The sequence below is a fragment of the Corvus hawaiiensis genome, chromosome 5, assembly GCF_020740725.1.
Source record: "Corvus hawaiiensis isolate bCorHaw1 chromosome 5, bCorHaw1.pri.cur, whole genome shotgun sequence".
Taxonomy (NCBI): domain Eukaryota; kingdom Metazoa; phylum Chordata; class Aves; order Passeriformes; family Corvidae; genus Corvus; species Corvus hawaiiensis.
Genome location: NC_063217.1, coordinates 21,784,653 through 21,803,051, shown reverse-complemented (window position 1 = coordinate 21,803,051; position 18,399 = coordinate 21,784,653).

The window sequence follows — 18,399 nt, the reverse complement described above, 5'->3', positions numbered from 1 at the left end:
TGAAAGATATTTTAAATTGGGAGGGTCAGATTCTCAGCAATTTTAAAACTATTTCGTTGGGGATTAAAGGCATTTATTTTAGGGGAAGACAGTTCTTTAAGATTTTCTGTTATTAATTTCTCCTTCTTAGTAATAGTTTCCAGTTAAACTTATGCCCCTCATCCTTATTCATGGCCAAGTGGTAGAATAAAGCCTTACTTAGAGAAATATCCATCAATATAAGTAACAGGTAAAATGTCTTACTTCATAAGTAAGTATTATTAGGTTGGGAAGTCTAGCCTTCCAGGAATGGATGTGCTGTTGCTCTCTATTTCACAATAGCTGTCGATATTAATACTGGTGGCTCCAGATTTAGCAACCCGTCCTTCATGTCAAAGACTATATCAGTGTTTCATGGAAATACTGAATATAAATCCATTAAAAATCTTATTAATTTGCCAAAAAATATTAAAGAAAAATTTTATTTCACATTATTAATTACAAGAAATATTTTGTGAATCCATTTTGAGACAACCTGCATGTTTTCAAGTGTTCATAGGTTCTGTCCCTTAAAAAGGATCAATGGCTTTTTCCTTTAAAGAGCAATTTCATACAGCATCATCAAAAAAATTTTGATTCATCATTAGCTTGGATGACGTATTAAGAGTAATGAGAGAGGTGCACTGGTAAGCACTCCTAGCTAGAAAAAAAGCATAGCTGCCATATCAGATAAAATTTTGACTTCTTTAACTGGTAACTGGTATCATACGTTAACACAAACATTGGCAGCTTTGTAATTTTTTAAATATTCTTGCAAATGCTAAAGGAAAATACATATTACAATAATAATTCACAATAGATAATTTTTTTAATGTTATATTAAATACTTTTTGAAAATGAAAACCTATATTTATAATGAGTATGTCCAAAATTACTTGTGAAGTAGTAGGAAAAAACTTCAGTTTGAGCGATTTCTTGCAATCTTGCCAATACATTTTTTCATTAACTTTTACTCTGTGTTCTGTATCAGATTAAAACTCCAAAATGGCAGGGGAGATTCTAGCTATCATTATATTTCTACAGCATGGACTCTTAAAGATGCCCAAATATGGTATCTTTATATATTTAATAATCAGATTTTTTAGTGCTTGCTACCTATGGCATTATTAGTATTTCAGTCCCCAGGAAAAAACCCACTTGTGTTTCAATGAGGGAAAATGGTCAGTTTAAAAATTAGGCATACAGATTGGTTGCTTTAAATTTATGTATAATGTCTCTTTTTGTTATTTGCTTTTCTTCTTTCTTATTTTTTTATTCTATGTTTTGATATTTTCCTTTTTTGCACTTCAGGACATTAAGTCAAAGGCATTATTGTTTGGTTTTGATCTTCACAAGTAAATGACCTTGTTTTATGGGTTTAATTTCTTCCCTCCATTGATTCCTTAGCCAAGTCTGTAAGGCTAGATAAAAAAAGGACACTTCAGAGTCTTCACTGTTGTTGGAATTTAAGTCACATTTAAAAATTGGCAACAGTGCTGCGGAACTGCCTGTGCACCTGAGAGTCTCTAAGCATAAGAGTTTTGACTGTAAAGTGACTTTAGCATTGGAAGTACTGTCATTTTTGAACTCATTTTTTCAGAGTAAGGCATCTTTAGATCTATATTTCATCTAAAGCCAACTAAGATTCATTGGCTTAAATAAAAATGAGGTCATGTCATGCCAAATGCCTGCTGCAAAATACATACCTCTTTGCTTCCAGGACATGAATAGAAAGGATAGAAACTATCTGACTATGCTAAATCAACAGCTATTTACTCAACAGTTTGAACTTTGAGATTCTTTTTGGTCTGAAAGGATATCAGTGCACATCTCCTAAAAAAGCAGTTAATCACAAATAGGTGAGGCTGAAGAAAAAAGCGTTCTTCATCATTCTTGTTGAAGTTGTTTCACTGTGCATGTAAAAAATGGTAAGATTTCTGTGACAGCTGGAAACCTAAGTGTCCATAACCAGCTTTGAGAATTTGCCGAGCCAGGCAAAGAATTAATCATTACGAGACTGATCATTTTCATGCCTGAGAGTCTTTGTGAACCTCATCTCATAGGCTTTCACAAAATCACTCACCTATCTTTATGTATTCAAGCCTGTCTTTTTGAAGAAAAAAAAAAGATTGTGCACTGCATAAATGTAAGTTTGGAAGAAAAAGTGCAAAACTACTTAGGAGAGTGTTCTGTACTGAGTCTGCTTCAAATATTGTAGTTAAAACATCAGACAATTACTTGATTCAACCCATGCTAGAATGGGAAGTTCTTTGTTTTGGGGAGATGGATTTTTAAAGTTTTAATTTCTAGCCTGTGTGGGCATCCATTAAAATCATGTTTTGTTGGGCTTTTTATTTCAGCCTTGTTGACTCCTCCCTTAAACAATGTTGTGCTTGAACTTTTGTCTTCTTGTAGAGGCTACAGACATCTTAAGGAAACTGATTCCAAAAGTCCTTGGTAAGTGTACAGCTCTGTGCTGTGATAGTCACAATATTTTATAGGAGGAAGCTCACCAGTCATTTCAGACACGTCCATAGAGACCTTTGTAGAACAGTCCTCTGAAACTATCCTTGGGGAGAAGGAAAATATATTTCTACAGTGTCATTATCTTTACAGTTTGATTATAATGACTACAGCTATAGTTCTATTACTACTGACACTACTATTACAACTGTAATATACCACAGCAGAGTATGACATTTCCTAGGCTATTGTAAAGCCTCTAGAAGCCATCAAGGATTTGCTTAGTGTACTACAGAACATGTCTGAGCAATTAATTTTATGAGACAAGGCACCACTGTGAATAAAACCATCTCCAGGTGTCAAAGTGAGTGCTTTGTACCCAGTGTGATAAAGCAAGATTTTAGCTTAAGCCAAAAGCATATCTGGAACACTTTCTTTTCCCATATTTTATTACAATAGACAAGAACAAACCAAATAAACTTATAATAAAAATTACCGGTGTGTATTATGGCTATGCCAAGATTTTATGTCTGGAGAGGAGATTTGACGTAGGAAAAGAAACTCTGTTATGACATCCAGTTTTGTGCATGCATCTGCTGAAATCACATTGGACTTTTATTAGTACTTGGTTCACGTTTCTTTTAGAAGAGTGCAGAAATATATATTATTTTAGAAGAATTTCTAAAAAAACTGGACTGAGAAAATACTAGTTTAAAAATTATCAAAAAATAGAGAAGTGGAAAGGACAAAAAATGTTCATAACAGAAAAATTGAGGCAAGGACAGAGAAACAATGACAAACCTAGGCACACTTGAAGTTCTCTATAGTTTCTAATTACCTTCTTTATACCTGCATGTTTAAATTAAGAGTTCAATAGCATTAAAAATTTTAGCCTTATGTCTTTTTTTTTTCTTTCTTTTTCTGTTTTTTTTTTTTTCCCTGAGTTTATGGATTTTATAACATAAAAAGTATGTTATGACATTTTGGTCTGATTTACTTTATTATGTGGGGTAAGGAATTTCATCTAAAAACATTCTTTGCTCTGGTTTAAGAAATATCACTTTATTTCACCAAGAATTAAGATTTAGAAATAGGGAAGGCAATTCTTAAAAAATTAATTGCAATACATCCCTTTTTTCCACTTTAAACTTTGCAATAAATGTGATGTTGGAAACCTGTTTCTGTCCCATGCAAGATAAACTGGAAAATAGTTACTTATTAGAATTATGTTCTAATTTTTTTGAGAAAAAGTAACCTTTATCCCTTAATGAAAAGTATATAAATTCCTTTAGGTTCAGAAATTCTGGAAAGTGAAAATAAGGTCTCTTATCATCCTTGGAAAGGAGATTCCCAGTCAAAGAGTACTTTTTTTTTCACCTATGAAAAAATTACAAATCCTCTGAATGGATCATAGTTTATTAAAAAACCCCAAAAGCTTGGAATTGCTAAGAACAAATGTGTTTGGTTTTCCATAAAGCATGCTCACACCAAAATGTAATGCAATTCTATAGTTTTGCAAAAAGGTTACTGTAGTTAGACATTGTTGGTTTTGGTTTTTTTTGGAGAGGTTGTTTGTTTCTGTTGTTTTAGCTTGTTTATTCATTTGTTTTCTGTCTTGTGTGGTTCTACATCTGTGCAAAAGAAGAACCATTTGGGAATACTCACAAACTATGCTTTCTCTCAGGGCTCTTCAGATGAAAGCACTGGGCTGTAGCTCAGTAGCCTGAGAGAAAATTTTCATGCAACAATGAAAGGTCTAAATATGGTCAACAACTTAAACTGCTGTTCCTATAAAGGGTTAAGAGTCAAACATAAAATGTATCCATCACTATATATATAAAATTTGGGGTATGTATAGAGAACATTTCCCTTTTCTGTAGTGGGAGGTATCCTTCAATAATATATATTGTAAAGGTACATCTTTGAAGACCAGCATTTATCATCTGAATGTGGAAGTGTACTCTTATGTACAAATTCCTTTCAAATTTCTTGACATAATTTTTGTGTGAAAAATCCTTGCATATTATGTGTTTTCCCAAAGTAATTCTTATTCTTTTTAATGCTATCAATAAATAAATACATGGTAAACAAAATATCTCTGAAGTGGCTCAGGTGAAATTAGTATTTACTATTCTTAGTTGCTATTGGGAATAAAGTTGGTTTTCCACATTTTTACTTCTAAGACATGTCATTTTCGGAATCAGTTGATCCCAGAGACAGTTTATCCAGGAATGTGTCTGAAATCCAGCAAAGGGCACAGATACATGACTGGAAATTCAGATCAAGAACAGCCTCCAACTAGGGCACCAAGACCTCTTTGTTATGAAGTACTGCCTAAGGAACAGATGACTTTCTTGTCGGCACCAGGTGGTAGTTGAATTTTCCTTCTCTTTAGAAGTTAGAAAAGAGATCTTTGCTTCCATTTATGTTTCTTATTCACCAAAAAAGCACACAATCTCTCATAATATATAGGTTCTTCTTCAAAAGGTACAGATGGTAATCAAACACAAACCCATCTTTTGCAACCTACAATCTTCCTTGTTCAGTTAAGCCTATTTATTTCCTAACTCTCTTGGTGTTACTGTGGATGACACTCTCTAATAGTTCCTGTAAACAGTGTCTGCATTAGGCAACACAAGGGTTTCTTCCTGATCTTTGCTACCTGCTCTTAAAGAAGTGGTTTTGTAACCCCTGTGAGGTGAAGCCAAAAGCTCTAGGGAACAGAATTTGGAAGTCTAGGGTAACACTGCATTTGTGCACTGGTTTTCAGCCAAAACTAACATGTAACTGCAGTGGTGGTTCTAATCAAAGAAATGCAACATTTTAATTCTTAGTAGTATATTTAGAAGAATGAATGCAATTATTGCACATTCCAAAGAATATGAGGGAAAGCACTAAATAAATATGTATATTGCTTTTATTAATGAATCATAATTATTTGAAGCAACTGTTTAAAATACATTAACATTTGATTTTTGTAGCAGTCATGCCCGTATAAGATAAATGAACGGTATTCTGCACAAATACACCATAATCATTAACAGCAGCAAATGCATTAATCTAGTCCTCATTAATATTAATTTTTATTTCTGTGATTTATATCTAAGCTATGAAAATCTGGGACTGTTTTTGCCCATATCCTCCTAACAGACTAATTGTTTAAAATCTTTTCTGCAATAACTACAAAAGCTTTGATCACATTGTGCAAAATGTCAGAACCATGGTATCTGTACTGCAGAAGTACTTGGTAGCTGTCCTACATTATTGTAACTATTGGCATTTCCTGATAAGTTATTCGACCAGCATTAGTGCATAGATAAGATATTTTAATTGTGTAATTAATAAAAAATCATTTACAGTTCTTGTAGAGATAGATAGTTAAAACCTATAGTCTATAAATTGCAGCAGTTTGGAATATATCAGTACATGAATCTGTTCCTCTCTGTTAAATCTCAGATTAATTACTCTGAAACAATCTTTGACATATGGATTGAAAATGCCAGAGGGAACATATTGTTGGGCACAGTGCTGATCTGAGAAATAAAAAGATACTTTCGTTTAACTGTCAAAGTTAAGATCAGAATTACTGTCGTATCTTAAAGAAAGGAAAATTAATCAGATTTGAGTATGATGTCAAAAAATAAAAGCAAAGTCAAAAGATGCATGAATCAACTTAAAAATTTATGGCTGGAAATATATCTGGAAAACATAGTATACACTAAATGGTAAGAAAAAAATACAGAAGACACCAGTAGAATCCCAAGGTTTACAAATCAATTTGATTTTCAGGGTAAGTACTTATGGAAAAACAAACTAGTAATGTAAATATACATTTGATTATACAGTAATGAACATGAAAGTACGTGGAGAAGTAATGATGTGGGACTGCAAAAAGTAAAATAAATATTCATGTATAAGAGAAAGACTACAAATTGAGCAAAATGGAGATTTTTTTTTGGAAAGTTTTTCATAACCATAAATTCATAGTACTTTCAGGCTAATGGTCTACATGTTAAAATTACACAAGCAACATGACTGAACAACTCATCCCACAAATTAACAAGCTTATTCAGTTCCTACTTGATGACTACACAAAGATCAAAAAAACCCTCTATGATTCTCAAGCTTAATCAAGTTTATGAACTTCTCAAGTAGTTAAATCTGCAGCTGCAAGGTCAGAAGCTACCTTAATTTTGTTTCTTGCGCACTATTGCCTAGTTGACAAAATTAGTGTGTAAAGACTCAATACTGGCACCTTAGTCATCGACAATTTCAGTAAAACAAAGACTTCTTACAAAAATCTTTGATGTTCATGAAGACAAACACTGAAACACCAAAATGAAATGCTTATTAAACTTATGCTTTGCCTTCTAATCTGTTGCTAAATACTAGAACTGTTAAAATAGCTTCTGAAAAAAAACCACCACCTCTTAGGATTTTGGACTAAAAACCCCAGTGAACTGTGCTTATCAGTTCTATTCCTACGAGTTGTCTTTTAAGAAATAAACACTGCTGAAGTAATTTTACTATGTGTTTTTGGAGGGTTTGTTTGTTTAAGAAGATCAAAAAGCAAAAGATTAAGAGTCTCATCCTGACAAAACTATATTCCTCAACATCCTGTGACTATGATTTTCTTTGTAGATGAGTACTGACTCAAGATGACTGTTGCTGAGAAAAGAATTTCTTACCATAATTTTCTCACGTGATTTTAACCATAATTAGACTTTGAGAATTCCTTCTTGCTTTGTTTTTGTGGTGTGTTTAAAAATATTATCTTTCACCGACCTTTAATAGTTATTTTTTTTACCTTCTATTGGACATACTTTTTAACTGAAACAGTCAAATCACCAAAAAATTCTGATAAATTATATAACAGATCCAAGTACCATTTTGTCTTTTTCAGACTTTTACTCCTTCGCACTGCAAGGGAATTATGGTTTGATCAGACTATTAATAGCAAAGTTAAGAAATAAAAGATTAAAAAATATTTAATCCCCTTTTTCAAAAAAACCACGAATCCAGAATGTTATTTTGTAATATCTAATTTATAAAGAAAAAGGATTTATTTTAATGCAAAAAAACCCAAACAACGTAGAGTATGAAAGTAAAATAAAATAAGAAGCGTTTCCTGAATTTTCAGAAAATAAGTTTCTACATAATTCTTCTAGAGGGTGAATTCCCATATTTTATTTTTAGAATGAAGTGTTTCTAGAATGAAATATATAGTATATATAGCTTCTCTTTTCATGCACTTCAATTCTGAATTTCTAATTTTATGTTTAGATAGCTTAACACATAATGAGCATTACAATGATATCAGGTCTCAGATCAGAAAAGTCATACTGCTCTTTTAGATATGTTTTCTTCAATATGCAGTGTAACGTAATTAAATTATGGTGTTCCAGAAGAACCTGCTAAAAATCTTCCTGCTAGTTACAGTTTAAAATATTTCAGCTGTTTATAGCTCTGTCACGGTTGACTCTCCTACCACTAATGGACACAAGAGTTGTGAAAGAAAATGAAAGAAGTCAAGCAGCTGTAGTCAGGAGAAATGTTGGCTTCTGTGTCCCCTGTGAGGTCCTTTGTCAGGTTCAAAGGTTGTGATTACACTGCAGATTAATAACTTTATGAAGAGCACTGATTTTTATACTAAGATTTCATAATAAATTGAAACAATGAGGAAATTGCACCTAACTGGAAGAGCAATCCTTTTATGTAATTTCCAGGAACAAGGCATGTATTATACTGTCAATTAGTTTAGAAAAAGCAAGACAGACGGCTGTACTTAGAATTTTAAATTTTTTTCTGAAATTATTCCACGTTTTCACTGTGAATAGATAACATTAATATCTTGTAAAGGACTCTAAACTTTTTACTATCCAGCTTTGCTATAAGTAGGAAAAACAAAAACAAACTAAAAAACCCCAACCTTTCCAGTGCTCAGGCATATAGTAAATGAGATATTGCGGTTGCATTGAAATGTTAAATGCGTTACAGTAAAAAATGAAATGGTTTCATCAGAGAGCAATCTTTTGTAGCATTCAATTATACTGATTCAGATGGAAGTGTAACTTAGTGCATCTGAATGGTTTCAATTAAGTAAGAGATTCAAATAATGCACTGAGGGACACAGAGAGAAAGAAAGTTCGCTTTCAAAGGCATGAATTCATCCGTTAGTGTAAGCTGAAAAAGAAATATCCTCTTTGTGATTTTTGATGGGGGGCAGGGGGACTTCTTTTCTGTATTTTTAGATAACAAGACTTAAAAAAGAACTGTGAAAAGTGTGTTATAAACTAGAAGTCAATATAACTGAACTGAAGGAATGCAGTGTACAAAAATTACATATTGTATTACAGAGCATTAATAATATCAGTACATTTCCCTTATGTTACAACATGAGGGAAATTACAATAACATTTTAATATTAAAAGAACCAGAGAAACTGACTATCAACGGGTTTATTAAAAGTAGGAGATTTTGGGGGGACATTTTTGTCCTTTTTCCCAAAAAATATATAACACAGATGCTCAATAAAAAAAAAAATATTTCTTACTATTGCAGAAGGAAATTTTTAATCCCTTACTTAAACAGCATAAAACATATGCAGAGCTATTAAAAAGAATGCCCTGCTATAGGGAAATACTTTATGGCACAACTCTTAGAAAATTCAGCACTGTCTCTGAAATTAGATGGAGAGGAGGACATGAGAGGATATTATAGTGTAGTAAAGCATTTTAATTAGATATTTAGCTAGAAAAGAAGCTGAATAAAATCGCAGTGCTGTCCCATCAGTATTTATTTAAAATACTAATTTTCATACAATATACAGCATGTTTAGATTAATTACAGATACTAAGTAGTAAATAGCACTCTTCCTAAACTACATAGTGATCTGAATAAATAAAATTTTCAGTACATATTTTAGTCTTGATTCAGAGCATATGATCACCATACAAGTGGTCTGTATTCATTTACATCACTGCTACATGAACATTACTCAGAGACAGAGCATAGAACTGATCAAAGTACTCTATACCAGGAGCAAATGACAAGAGGAGTGTTAGACATGTTCAAAATAAAGTTAAGCCTGGGCAAACGGGGCAAGGAAATTTATTATTTTAAATTTGGGGTTGTGTCTTAGCGTCAAAATCTACCTTAATTTGCCTTAAATTCTTCAAGTTTTGTGTTTTGTCTGTAACAGAAATAGTAAACCATCTCCTTGTCTTTATCTTGAACCATGAGCTTCTGCATTCTTGTGTTGTTGAGGAGGGTGAGTTAGAGTGGGTACTGTCTGTAAACTGCTCAACATCATCCAAATCACAGGAACTGACATACATTAATCAGTGTCAGAGGGAAGATGATGAAGGTATAAAAAATTGGAAATGTCAGGAAGATACATATAGGGAACTGTAAATAAAAGTCTGAAAGTGTTTACATTCTTCCATTTGGAGAAGAAAAGTCTTCTTGGAGACCTTATAGAGACCTTTCCATATGTGAGGGGGGCTTGAAGGAAGATGTAGAGAGATGTTTTAGTAGGGCCTGCGGTGACAGGTCAAGGGTCAACAGTTTCAAACTGAAAGAGGGTAGATTTAGATTGAACAGAGGATGAAAATTTTACAGTGAGGGTGATATGACACTGCAACAGGTTGCCCAGAGAAGTTTTGTGTGCCCCACCCCTGGAAGTGTTTGAGGACAGGCTGGATTAGCCCAGTCTAATGAAAGGTGTCCCTGCCCAGGGCAGGGGAGTTGGAACTAAATGATTTTTAAAGTCCCTTCCAAAACATTCTAGGATTCTATGAGTTACTTACAAAAGGATTAGTCATGTTTACCAAGCAATAGAGAGGGAAAAAGCATGAATATGTATGTATATATATAAAAATACAAATGTATGTACATATTCATATCTATATGTATACATTTGTGCTTTATTAGTCTGTGTTTTCACAGAAAAATATTTCAGATTTAAAATTTTTCAAACAAATGCATGTCAAAAAAAATGCACCATTACTGCAGCTTCTAATAATCAACTTGAAGTCAACTTGTTTTTTCAGAATGTTTGAAATAGACTGTCTCAAGTGGCTATGCAAAGTTGATAAAACCTCGTGGAAAGCAATTTACTGGTACAGATGGTATTTCTTTCAAGTCACAAACATGCAAAATGTTTTCTTTATTACTAATTTCAGCAATTTATTCTGAGATCTTCTGCTTGTAAAATCAACAAAATTCCACTGACCTGTTTTAGAGCAGAGAAGAGCTCAATATTTTTAGTGCTGTGCTCAAATTTTTCAGATGTGAGATGTCCTCAAGCATCCATATATAGTTAGACAGACTAGCTCTGGAGGTTTATACACAGTAAAATTAAACATCAGTAAACTGCTGGAAGAATGAAAAAGTCAGATATCTCAAAGGTTCATTGGAAATGTTGGCTTTGAAGGGAAATGTTTTCCCACCAACTGCAGACATCAAGCATGAAAAAGGGAATTTGTTTTTTCACTCACCTTAAAAGTTTTGTCTTTGTACATTTTCCATTAACAAGACTATAAATGCGTATATGTTTCCTGACATTTTACCATCGGTGATATGTACTTTCTGAACTATCAGAAGTAAGAAAAAGAATCAGGTTTGAGAGCAGTCAATATCAGAAAGAAGAAGCAAAAACTGATGGGACATAAAAAAAATAACTTGTTATTGTAAATCGTAACAAGAAGTCTCTCAAAGACCTATTGCAACAACAACAAAACACACTAAAAAACCCAAAGGCATTGAGAACTGTCTACTTTGAACACAGTTATACTGCATTTTCAGCAAAGAGAAAAAGAGGAACTACTTTTTATATAGTCTCTTTTAAACTATATTTCTTCTTTACTCTAAATTGGCAATACAATATAACCATTACTGAAAATTAAGAGAATATTGATTAAAGTTTGGTTATCTTCCCTTTTGTTATGGTGCACATGTTGTTACTGAACTGAATACCATATGACTTGTTTGGAAATTCACATGTCATTTATGACTTATTATAAAAGGAATCAGAATTAATAAAAGCTTTTGACACACATTTAACTACCTACTTTATCACTCATTTTTTTAGTCATCTAATACTTTGCCAAAGTAGGAAATGTATCAAAAATAATGAATAACAGGAATCAAAACATATATGGTTAATTGAAAGGTTGTTATGGCTTAGAGATCTATGAATGCTTTTTGGAATTATTTTTCACTTTCATTATGCAATGAATATGCTCTGAAAAAAAGTTGTTAATGCACTCATTGAACAGTACTAAAGTACAAAACAGCGCAAAAGAACAATAGAAGTTCCCCTTATATAAGACAGAATAAAATACTATTAATTAGAAATTGTGACTATTGTAGAAGTGAGAGAAATAAGTGCACAAAGATTAGAAATGTGTCAAATAACTTACTGACAGTGAACATCTATACTCACACTAGGGAGAAAACTTATCAACTGCATATCCTTTCTATAGGCCATGTGGCTAAACATACGCTCTTAGAGTCATTTCATTAGAGGCTGCAAAAGGATGCCTAGAGACTCTCCAGCAAAGATACAATTAGATTGAAGTTTCATTATTCTTAAACATGTTATGTTCCCCATTAGACAGTGATCACAGCAAAAATACTAAAGGAGATCTGTAGGATGCAAGATTGATTACAGACTGATTCAGCAGTGCAATCACTGTTTGGTGCAATCTCAGCATGAATGGAGTCCCTAGAGAGCATGTTGCTATCTGATAGCACTACAGTAAGAGAAAAATCAAACTACTTTTAGAAAGTAAATTGGTTGGGGTTGCATTACACAGGAAAGCATTATAGCTCAGATAGTCATTCTTTCTGGAATCCAAAAGCAGGTGTTCTAAAAACATTTCAGTGTTCAGCTGCACATAAAACACAAACCCAGAACTATTCAGTTACTTTAGTGGAGCTAGCAGAAACAAAGTACTTCATTTGAGTTATTGCAATGGATGCAGTTAATAGTTCTTTTAATATGCAATTTGCAGTCTCTATATTATATTTCTAAAATCTATCTCAAATTTCTTTTTATGTAGTTGTTTCTTTTTTTTCTTCTTAATTCTCCATTACCCAATAGAGTTTCACATCTGGAAAACTTAGCACAGAAGTGACTGATGTTGTAAGGCACTAATATCAATTATCTGGTGTTAGGAGTTAGCAAATATTCACTGAATAAAATTTGCAACATCTGTTGTCTGTCTCAAACACTGTTAAAGCCACAGAAGGATTTTGCCATAAGATAAGCACAGAAAGGAGAGACAGAATAGAGGTAACTCCAGGCCTGCTGTGGTCAAGATCTGGTTAGCACATCCTGGTTAACACACGCAGACAAAAATTCCCATCTTGTCAAACAGTGTGAAGAAGCAACTGCTCCTACACCTTTCACCAGTCAAACAAAGACCACCCCAAGTTATGAGACAGATGCCATCTGTGAACACAAATGACCACTGAAGCCCCCTCAAATACACCTCAGTAGATACCTGGAACTTGGACTGTAAATTAAGCCCCCACAGCAGGAACTTGAGATAAGATAGAGGTGGTACTATTGTCTGGATGTTAACTGTGCTGAATCAGCTCCTACTGGGAAAAAGGTAATTCTATCAGGGGGAGATCATAACCCCTGACTCATGGCCCACCAACCCAGCAGACCCACTGTCTCAAAGTAAGAGTAAGACCGAGAAATCAGACTAATCATTATTAGAAGTTGGGGAATCATTTAACCAATAGCATGAGAGATCTGGATAGCCACTGAGCATTAATTCCTTTGTTTGCTAAGATATGAAATAAAAATAAAAATAGTGAAAAGTTTTGCATGACCTTAGAACCTCTACCACTGAGAAGCCGAGGGTGAAGAAGGACCAACAGGATGCTGCTGAATTCATGGGTGATTACTGTCTGCTGCTCTCTCTCTCTCTCTCAAATTCATTGTTAAATCCATAGTGTTGACTTCAGCATATGGTCTTGTTTGCACCTTAATTCGGGCAGAGGCATCTCTCACTAATCTGTTAACATCTGTTAACATCAGCCACATACTTTTTGTTTAAAGACATGGTGTGCGAATTTCCTCCAGTAATGTGACTCCTCAGTAACAGCTCCTATACGTATACTGAGGAATAGAAATCCAGATTTTAAAATTACAGAGGAGTCTTAAAGCCTTTGCCAGTAGTGTACTGGAAAATTATTCCTATAACAATGATTTTGAGAAAATTTATGTTTCCTTCATTTGGAAGGAGAGAGAAGGAGAGAAGGAGAAAATTTTCTTAGATGTTTACACTTTTTATGTACCAAAACTTTGTGTTTCAATACTGTTCTATACTTTTCAGTAGATTATGACACAAATTCAGTGTTTGATTCTTTAGGTCTTTTCACATAGTTCTCTAAGTATTTTACAGAATTAATTGTATTCATTTCTGTACATTTCGCTTTTTTTGAATATAGCTATATAAAAATATGTGCTATATATGCACTATTTTTCTGTATTCTTAACACTGACTCTGTTACACTAGTTTTGAGTGGAATGAAGGAGGGTGAAAGAGAAATGAAAACTGGCACCCATAGAACTTCAGCCAGTGGAGACTCCTCAACATCTGCACTATTCATAGAAGGTCACAGGAAACCTATGTTCCATCTTTTCTGCATTAGTAAGAGAGAAAATTAATGGCAAATGGTAAATATAACACATAAAAAATATGTAGCCAGCACTCCTTAGCAGAAATGTATAAAATGCATGTATTTGAAGAGGAATGTCATCAACAGGATTGAAGAATTAATTGAAAAATTCATCGAATGAGCAAAGTATTTTATTTCCAAAGTAAACAGCCCTTTATTTTGAAAATTACATTTTATCTCAATGAACAGATTACCTTTCAGTTGAGCACAAGTACTTTAAAATATTTTGCAGCATCAGGAATACTGCATTAACTTTGCAGTTTATGACCATTTTGATAAATAATACTTCACATATCATTGTGAATAGCTCATAATCACTGTATTAATCCTATTTTTAATTAATAATGAAATAATAAATGTATAGAATATTTTCTCTATTATTGATGTTAGTCTAATGTATTGCTTGACAAGAACTTACTTTTTATATCTTACCATATCTATATTGATGAAAAAATAGGTTTTATTTTTTATTATTTTTTGTACTTTATGTATGCATACATATATATTTTGGGCAGGTTCAACCTCCAGAATAGATGACTGAGAGGGGACCTCAACAATGTGTATAGGTATCTGAAGGGAGCGTGTCAAAGAGGATGGAGCCAGGTTCTGCTCAGTGGTGCCAAGCAATAGGACAAGAGGCAATGGGCAGAAAGTGATGCACAGGAAGTTTCACCTGAACATGAGGGAGAACTTATTTTCTGTGCAGGTGACCGAGCACTGGAACAGATTTCCCAGAGAGGTTAGGGGGTCTTCCTCACTGGAGATAATCAAGAATCATTTGGACACAGTCCACTGCAGTGTGATCTAGGATGTCCCTGCTTGAGCAGGAAGGTTGGATGATGTGTCCTACTGTCATTCCACTTCTAACCTTATCCATTCTGTGATTCTGTAATAACATATACTATAGATATTAGAAAGAAAAACTTATAATGCACATCTACTTTATAGGAAATTCTACATGCCAATTTTTTTTTTTCATTACTCAGGAAAGAAACATGCCAGTGTTTCAGAACTCCCAGTGAAATTGAACAATCTCTTTCAACGCCTAACATCCCAGCTTTCCTCACCTAGATAGCTGGAGAGTTAGACAAATGACAGGCCAGATACTCAACCAAACATAAGTACAATTTTCCATCTTGTGGGAAAACAGACACTTTAGGGACAGATGAGAAACAGAGCCCTTTCCCTTACTTAGCAAGATAACTGGGTGACTAACAAGGAGTCCAGGCTACTGAGGATCCAGAAGAGCAGCGCAGTTTAAGGAGCCCTTTGGACTGCTCAGAAAAGCTGTCTGGGCAGGTGGTAACTTGAGGAGTTAGCCAGATTTTACACTAGCCAAGGGGGACAGCTGGGTATGAGGCAAGATGAGAAGCCAAGCATTCTTCCTCATTTCTAGCCAACCCACCATCCTGGGGTCCAATTGGCAAGATAATGGCTGAGCACAGTGGCAGAAAATCAGATTAACTAGCAGCTGGCTGCTTGGTCAGGCTATCAGCATTTATGATTTTCGTTGGTGTTTCTGACAAAATCTGCATGTTCCCAAACAACCATTCAGTTCCATTCAGAAAGGTATTTTTCTTGATTAAAACCATCTGAAAAATAACTTCACCAGCTCTAGCTGAATATAACCATATGGCGAACAAATATATGGCGAACAATATTTTATACCTCAATGCAATCACATGTAAGTATTTTATCGGAAACCTCAGGAATTATTTCTTCATGAGATTTCCAGATACCAAGAATAGGACAACTATTTATCTATCAGAAAAGGTCTGGTTTAGGCCTATTCTTCTTCAGTAGCTTATCTTTTCCAAGATAGTTGTTATATTCTGTCTGCTTTCGGTCATCCTGTCTTCCTTAATGCCCACAATTTTTCTCTGATGTAGATTAAAAATCCTCCTTTTCTTCTTTTTCCTCAGTGAAAATATTACTGAGAGATGGATCTACCATATACCCCTCCAGTACCTTAGTATAAGCTTCTACCAACTTTTCTTTTTTTTTTTAATATATATTGGTATTTCTTTAGTCAAGTTACCAAGATGCTTCACTTAGTCATTTAACAATTCAGATCTATGCCAATGAGACTTAAATTTTTAGAAAACATTTTAGGATAAAATAAACATAATACCGTGTTTTGCTATTCTTATTAAGTTGCCAATTTTAGACACTGACTACAGTCAATCTTATGTTCTGTAGTCAAACATAAAGGAAATTTTGCAGCCGTATAAATTACTGAAAAAGCAGGTGCTACCTAGACTTAAAGTTGGTTGGGAAGTCTTTAAACCTTTAAAAGGTATTTTCTTTTTCTGCATTTTCCCAGTTTCTCATATGTTGGCATGTCATTCTGTGATTAGTGGTGGATCATATTCCCATTATAGGTAACTTAATAGTCACTTAGAAAACACAGAAAATAAACTGTATATACGTATATCCCATATATTTGGATTCAGGATTGTGGCCAAATACTATCACCATTGTAATTCACTGAGAAGGGCACCACTGATATAAAATTAATCCTGTGCATTCAGGGAATAAAAAAGGTTATCTTACCAATCAGATTCAGTTGTTACTTTCTCTGCTGTAATTGAAAAATTTTGGGTCACACCTGGATCCAAAAATTTAAGATGATCAGAGGTCTGGAGCACCTCTCATATGAAGACAGACTGAGACACCTGGGGTTGTTCAGCCAGGAGAAGAGAAGGCTCCAGGGAGATCTAGCAGTGGTCATCCAGTGCTCATAAGAAAGGGTGCTTATAAAAAAGAAGGAGAGATATTTTACGAGGACAGATATTGATAGGCAAGGGGTTTAAACTACTGGAGGAGAGATTTAGATTAGATCTAGAAAGATATCCTTTACTGTGAAGCTGGTGGGGCACAGAGAAGTTGTGCATATCCCATCCCTGGAAGTGTTTGAGGACAGGCTGGATGGGGCCCTGATCAACCTGATCTAGTAGGTGGCATCCCTGCCCATGGCAAGGGAAACTAGATGATCTTTAAAGTCCCTTCCAACTCAGGCCTTCCTCTGATTCCGTGAAACCTTCACATGGTTAAAACTAATTAAACTTGTCTACCAAGATAAAATGAACACATTTAAACAGGCATATGTGAATAGGTCTGTCTTCATTATCTGAATCAGTTTGTTTAAAGATTTTAAAGATTTACAAACTTTAAAACAAATTTCATGGGTGAAATTATCAGTTTGCTTGGAATGCTGTTTTTTGCTGTTTGTTGTAGGCTTTTCTTTTTTTTTTTTTTTTTACCAGAAACATATAAACATCTCTTAATAGAACAAAAAAAAAAAAAAAAAAAAAAAAGATTTTAAAAGCTTAGAAAAGGCATGCAAAGCAAAATGTGCTAAACTGGTAAGCCTATATACAATAAGACAAGGTGAAACAGGCAACTATTCATGTAGCCTCCTAGAATTGAGTACCTTTATCTTTGTCTGCATTTTGCTATACTGTATACTCAGAAAAATATCTGTTATCTATGCAACTGATAGCATAATTTTATTATTGTTAATCTTAACATAAGTAACACAGCTAAATGCTCAATAGATGTAGGAAATGAAACAATTTTTTTCTTAAACTAGGAAAAATTCTGGAACTCTAGTAAAACAGCTATTTGGGGTCCATGTCCTCATAACAGGAAGAAACTTTTTTTTCATTTTAAAGAGGAGAACTTTTTTTTCAGGCCATTAAAAACATAAAGGAGAGGTGAGAGAAAGTAAAGTGGTGTCCATCATGTATGTAATGTAAGTAAGGTGAACAAATGTTTTATTAATCAGTCTTGAAATGACATAAACCCGGCATTTTAGAACTAGAGCATTTTTTTTCATTTCTACTCACATTAAAAAATAACTGAAACAAAATAACAATTCCAAATTCAACATTTAAACCTTGAACTTGAAAAAATTAAAATTTTTTTGGTTGAAATGAATACATTTTTTCCTTTTTGTTGTTCTACTCAGGCAGTAAGTAGTCTTTGATATCATCAGGGTACATCAATAGAATAGAATACAGAATATTTCAGTTGGAAGGGACATACACCAATCATCCAGTCCAAACACCTGACCACTTCAGATCCACATCAGAAGTGTTTAGTTTAACTGTGCTCTAGTTATAAAGCTCTGATTTTTAAAAATCTAATTATTTTTCCTGACCAGGCATGTTGCTACTGTCCAAGTCTCCACAGGAGAAAAACCTTGAATTTTTTAAAGTT